Raw genomic sequence first — 7157 nt, forward strand, 5'->3', positions numbered from 1 at the left:
AACAGAAAAGCCATATGTCATCCAAATAAACAAAGAAAGATCATTTGACAAAATTCGACAGCCATTCCTGATCATTAACATTCAGCAAACCAGGAAATCAAGGCACCTTTTCCATCCCGATCAAGGCCATCCATGCCCTAGATGGGCACCCTGTTATCCCAGAGGTGCCATCATGCTTATGGTAAAAGACTGCTTTCCCCTTCCGATCAGGGACGAAGCTAGGACATCCACTCTTACAGTTTGTATTCAACATTGCTCCTAGTCAGTGAGATAAGGTGAGCAAAATAAGTAAAAGGCATACCCATTGGAAAGGAAGACACGAAGCTCTCTTTATTTGCAGATGACATAATTGTCTATGTAGAAAATCCTAAGGAATCAACAAAAATACTACTGGAACTAATAAATGAGTTTAGCAAGGTCAATATACAAACACCTATTGTATTTCTGTATACAAGTAACTACCAGAAATTGAACATTTTAACACAATACCATTTAATAACAGCATGGAAAAAATGTGACACCCAGGGAAAAATTCAATAAAAGAAAGACAAGACCTATGAACTGGAAACTACAGAACTGAGAGGAATTAAAGGGCTAAATACATAGATACATCTTGTTCATGGATTGAAAGGCTCGATATTATCAAGATGTCAATTCTCCACAACGTAGTGTTTAGATTCAATGCAATCCCAGTCAAAATGCCAGCAGATTTGCTTCAGATAAATTGAAAAGCTCACCCTAACGTTTATATGAAAATGCAAAGGGTCTAGATTATCCCACACAATTTTGGAAAAGGACTAAGTTGGAGAACATTTTTTTAAATATAATACAATCCAAAGTTCAGAATAGAGCCATGCATTTATGGTTTAAATTTAATAGATTTTCAATCAAGGTGCCAAATCAATTAAAATGAGGAAAGGATAATCTTTTCTGCAGATGATTCTGGAACAATTGGATAGCCATATATAAACAAAGAAAGAAAGAGGGAAAAAGAGGCAAGGAGGGAGGGAAAGAAGAAAGGAAGAAAGGAAAGACGGCAGCGGGGAAGGGAGAAACTCAACCCTAACTCACACCATTTCCAAAAATTAACTTTAACTGTATCATAGACCTAAATATAAGAGCTAAAATTATAAAATTTTTTGAAGAAAACAGGAGAAAATCTTGGCAACTTTGGGTTTGGCAAAGATTTCTTAACTAGTACTCAAAAATATGAACTATAAAAAAACATATTGGACTTCATAAACACTAAAAACTTTTGCTTTCCAAAAGACACTGTTACAAAATAAAAAGGCAAGCCACGAACTTGGAGAAAATATTGGAAAAATCTGTATCTAACAAAGGACTTCTACCTAGAAAATGTAAAGAACATTTACAACGCACAAATCAAATGACAGTCTAATTGTAAAAGGCAAAAGGTTTGAACAGATGCATCGCCAAAGAGGATATATAGGTAGCCAATAAGCCCAAGAAAAGATGATCGACATCACTAGGAAAAATGCAAATTAAAACCACAACAAGGCCGGGCGCACTGGCTTATGCCTATAAGTAATCCCAGCACTTTGGGAGGCCCAGGCTGGTGGATCACCTGAGGTCAGGAGTTCGAGACCAGCCTGGCCAACATGGTGAAACCCTGTCTCTACTAAAACTACAAAAAATGAGCTCGGCGTGGTGGTGGATGCCTGTAATCCCAACCATTCCAAGTTGGGAGGCCAAGGCAGGAGAATTGCTTGAACGTGGGAGAAGGAGATTGCGGTGAGCTGAGATCATGCCAAGCACTCCAACCTGGGTGACAGAGCGAGACTCCTCCTAAAAAAAAAAAACTTATAAATTCAAATGTATAATCAAACTTACAAATTCTCATCAAACAAATCCCATGTTCCCATGACCTAGCTGGAGAAGCAGCGCCTCATGGGTGCTTGATGGCCCCTGCGTGAGGAGGCCCTCCCCAGTCAAATCCTCCCACCCGAGGTAACTGCTATCCCGAATTATCTTGTTTTCCTCATAAACGTGCCACCTACTTATATGTCCTCCAGCAACATTCTGTTTGGTGACACCAGCGTGGGATTCCGTGGTCTTCTATGACTTGCTTCTTCCAAACCAATATTATGTGTTTGAGACACATCCCCATTAGTGGTTGGGCTGTGCAGGACATGGAACAGGCCATGCAGTGGGGCAAATGGGGAAACAGAGTCAGGCTGCCAGGCACACGGAGGGCCCGCCCAAGTCTGGCCATGAACTTAGAGCGTCTTGTCAGCTGGGCTGTGTGTTTATTTTTTCCATCCACATTTGGCTGCTCAGGGGCAGGAATGGGTTGTCAGAGAACCAGAAGCCCACGATAAAAGTGATGACATTTGTGATAGTCCCCGAGAAACCTGGCAACGCCACCCTTTCCAATATCACTGGTGATACTGGTTAGATGTTCATGCATCTGCACATGCACTCCCCAAAATGATGAGATGAGTGGGCCCTGCCATCTCACTGATCTTCTCAAAAACCTGTAACCCCAGTCTAATCATGGGTTCAAACCTCAGTCCTTCTGAGATGCCCTGGGGCCCTGTGTGACCAGGTTTATCCCACATTGGCTTGCCTCCCCCAACCCAGCCCCATCCTCATTCCCCTCATGGTTCCACAAACCTGACAGGTCCTTGCCCATCACGGGGACCTTGCACATGCTGCTCCCCAACTGTATGCACCTCCCTTCCCAGCCTCAGGTGGGAGCAACTCTTCCCTCCTGATCACTGGCTGGGTGGCCCTCCACACCCCTTCTTATTATTCTATGACCTCTTGATTTTGTTCATGACCCTTATAGAGTCTGTCTTCCCAATGGCAGTGGCCAGTCAGCCTGCCCTCCTGCCAGCACCACACGACCCAGGCAGGAAAGTTTCACCATCTTCTCCACAGTATCCCCAAAGCTCTGCTCCAGGGCCTGACTCTGGTATCTTTTTAGTAACTGTTTACTGGATAGATGGATAGATAGATGGATGGGCTGGTGGATGGCTGGCTGGATGGATGGAGGGATGGATGGGTGGATGGATGGATGGATGGATAGATGGATGGATGGGTTGGTGGTTGGATGGATGAACAAATGGATGGGTGGGTAGATGGTTGGGTTGATGAATGGATGGGTAGATGGATGAATGGATGGGTGGGTGGATGAATGAATGGATGGATAGGTGGGTGGATGGATGGACAGACGGATGGACGGATGGACTAATGGATGGATGGATGGATGGATGGATGGATGGATGGGATGGATGGGTAGATGGGTGGGTTGATGAATGAATGGGTAGATGGATGAATAGGTGGGTGGGTGAATGAATAAATGGGAGAGAAGAGAGTGAAGAGGTCAAAGACAGCATTTTAAAATATTCCCACAGAGAAAATTCCAGGCCGTGATGGTTTTGCTGATGAATTCTGACAAATATTTAAGCAAGAAATAATAGAAATTTTATACAAAATCTTCAAGAAAGTTGTAAATGAGTGTGCGACTATTCATTCAGTTATGTTTTCATTGCCTTGCCTGTGTCTGCTAAAAGCTCTACCCCTTCCTCAGGGCCATGAGGGACAGGCTTGAGCCCCACCTCCCAGGTTAGAGTGTGGCTGAGAGCTTCCAGGAACCCACACTCATCCACAAATAACCCTCCCCCAGGCACAGACATCATAAGGCAGGAGATAGAAAAGGGGACCCTGGACAGGGGTCCCAGGGACCTCAGGTGATCTTCCCTGCCCAGGCCCTTCCCTTCCCATGTCGTCATGGGTGTCGCTGTGTTCTTTGGGTCCAGGAGGCTGCATGTGCCCTCACTGGGCCACCAGAGCCCTCTCCTGGGCCACTTGTCGCCAAAACGAAGAAAGAACATCAGTCCCTCTCTCAGGGTAAAGCAGCAGAAATTGGCATTTGGGCTGTCGGCCATTCTCTCTGCTTTGTGGAGAAACAGACCTGTAGCAAAAATGAAAGCAACAGGGAGAAACAAGCAAGAGCTAGAGGAAGGACAGGGCGGAAGGGCCACAGGTCCCCAGGCGACCCCACAGACCAGAGGCCCTGAGCTTCCAGGGAGCCCCTCCCCCTAAGTTTGTATGACCTGGGGCCCTGTCAGTCACAACCCAAACATCCTACCACTGCAGCATGGGGGGCCTGGGCCTGGCACAGGGCAGGGGCACCAACTGAAGCCACGTATGTACGTCCTCCCAGGAGTCAGCCTGTGGCAGGCTGTGCTGCTTGGGTAGTGGTGGCCCTGGTGGGGCCTGGTGGGGCCACCTCCCCGTCTGGGTGCCCAGGAAGGTGCCTAAAGGAGAATTGCTGCTTTTCCAGTCTATTATAGATAGTATATGTGATCTTAACAGCTAAGAACTGAATTTTCTCAGGGATAAAACTGTGTTGGCTTAGGAAAATCCCTTGGCTAGGCTACTGGAGGGAAGGCGAGACCCTAAGGACACCTTTTTTTTTTTTTTTTTTTCAAGAGAAATAGCCCCAAGAGGGAGAACAGGATGATCCTGGGTTGGAAATAACAGACCACCAGGGTGGGGAGAAAGCAGAGAAGAGGCTGGGTGTGGTGGCTCATGCCTATAATCCCAGCACTTTGGGAGGCCAAGGCGGGCGGATCCCAAGGTCAGGAGATCGAGACCATCCTGGCTGACATGGTGAAACCCCATCTCTACTAAAAATACAAAAAAATTAGCCGGGCATGGTGGTGGGTGCCTACAGTTCCAGCTACTCAGGAGGCTGAGGCAGGAGAATGGTGTGAACCCGGGAGGTGGAGCTTGCAGTGGGCTAAGATCGCGCCACTGCACTGCAGCCTGGGTGACAGAGCAAGACTCTGTCTCAAAAAAAAAAAGAAAGCAGAGAAGAAAGGGGTAGAGAGGAGCTGCGTGGTAAACAGAGGCCCAGAGCATCCATCAGGAAGGAGGGTCCAGTCCATTATCTATCTAGCCACAAGCTGTTTTCATGGCTGCAAGGCGAACTCGCCCTCCATCTCCTCAAACCCCGAGAACTCAGGTGGACGGTGCATGCGTGTGTGTGCTCATGTGTGTGCCTGCCTGCTGTGTGTGTGCATGAGCCCACACGTGTGCCCACCTGCTTGTGTGTCTCTATGTGTACGTGTGTGTGTCTGTGTATAAAAGCTGGGGACTGCCATTCATGTTTCAAGGATACGAATCCCTCCAGGATAGAGACATAGGAAGGGCCACAAGCCCCCATGGCAGAGGACGACTCTAGCAGGGACACAAAGTAACCAGGAACACAGAGTTTCCTCAGCCCCAAACCCTCCTGAACTTTGCTCAAAAGCATGAATGAGGAGTGAGCCGATTGTATTTAGTTCCCGAAGGTCCAGTGCTCCTGACATCTGTGATATGGGTGTTCTTTTTAGAAAAAAATGAGACTTCTTTGTTAAAACTCCAAGCACACATTAGCCATAGGTGAAAAGATGAACATCTCACCCCAGGTTTTCAGCAGCCTCATGATACTGTGTACAGTTTTGTGCCTTGTCTTTTTTTTTTCTTTTTCTTTTTTTTTCCTTTTTTTGAGATGGAGTTTCGTTCTTGTTGCCCAGGCTGGAGTGCGATGGCGCGACCTCAGCTCACCGCAACCTCTGCCTCCTGGATACAAGCGATTCTCCTGCCTCAGCCTCTCAAGTAGCTGGGGTTACAGGCATGCGCCACCACGCCCGGCTAATTTTGTATTTTTAGTAGAGATGGGGTTTCTCCATGTTGGTCAGGCTGGTCTCAAACTCCCGACCTCAGGTGATCCACCTGTCTCGGCCTCCCTAAGTGCTGGGATTATAGGCGCCTGGCCCTGGTGCCTTGTCTTTCAAATATCTCTGCCTGCCCAATCTAACCCTGGGGTGACCTGGCTCTTCATGGGTCCTTCTCAAGTTCAGACTCTGGGTGCTTCCACGTGTTTCCCACAGTCCTCTTTGTCAAAAATCATTCATAATAACAACAGCAATACGAATAAAACATTTACTGCACTCCAGGGACTATTCTAGGTGATTTGTAGAAACTCGTTTAGTCTTCTCAAGAACCTGATGAAATCAGAACTATCAGCACCACCATTTTACAGAGGAGGCACAAAGGGGTTAAGAACTTTCCCAAGGCCACACAGCTTGGGTAGAGCAGAGATTCAAATCCACGCAGCCTGAGCCCAGAGTCTGTGCACGTAACCATTGGGCCACACTGCCTCTCGTTTAGGGGGAGTCTGCAGGGTCTGTTGAAGCCCTGGCCAGCACTGGCTGCTCTGAGCTCACTCTGTGTGGCTCCTGCGTTCACAGAAGCAGGAAAGAAGGCTCCTGCTAGCACAGTGTGTTTGCACACGGCCAGCCAAATCCCACACTGTTTTCCGATGAGATGAGAGGAATTTTGCCAAAATCCACATCATGCCTTCCCCTGCCCTCCCCACAGCTAGACTTGTCCTTGTATCCACTTAAAATCACTCCTCTGAACAATAGGCTGCAACTCACAAAGTCAAAAAGAGACAGCTCTCTACTAGAAGACGGGCATTCTTGAGAATGCAGCTCAACCAGCATGAAACTTCTCCAATTGCTGCAATCATAAGGTAGAAGCTGAGAATCGTGGGAGCCCACAGGAAGGGGGGCCCTGGGCACAGGCTCCAGAGGAATGGCTCAGAGGGCAGCATTTGTACCCAGACTTGTTAAAATGTGCCAGCCAGAAAATGCTGGCTATGGGCAAGACCCTCCAAAAACACAGAACAGTGCAAAGTTCAACCTGTTTGAGCAGCTCCCATTTTGACGAGCCTGGTTCCGACGTCTGGTTAACGTCTCTTTGTTGAATTTTAACATAAAACATCTTTTTGACACAACAAGAAGAGCGAAGTCCCTTTGGAGCAGGAAGGCCAGGCTCACAGGTGCTGCCAGGCACATGAAAGGGCAGGGCAGCCGAGCCATGCTGCCCTGCGCCCTCTTTGGCCTACTTAGGCAGATTTGCTCAATGGGCCAGAGGAACCCCCCAGGTGGAGGCTCCAGTAGGGGCTGGAGAGAAGGGGTCTGCGCAGTGTGGGGCCTGCAGTTAGGGCTGTGGCAGCTCGCATCAGGGGCAAATTAAAGCCACGAGTGTGCTCCCCCTGGCCCTGGCCACCTTCCCGAGCTCGTGCCGAGCCAGCAGCCCGTGGCTGCCTCCCCACAATGCAGCCTCCGTGTGGGCGGCGG

The sequence above is a fragment of the Symphalangus syndactylus genome, chromosome 1 (genome assembly GCF_028878055.3).
Source record: "Symphalangus syndactylus isolate Jambi chromosome 1, NHGRI_mSymSyn1-v2.1_pri, whole genome shotgun sequence".
Classification (NCBI taxonomy): Eukaryota; Metazoa; Chordata; class Mammalia; order Primates; family Hylobatidae; genus Symphalangus; species Symphalangus syndactylus.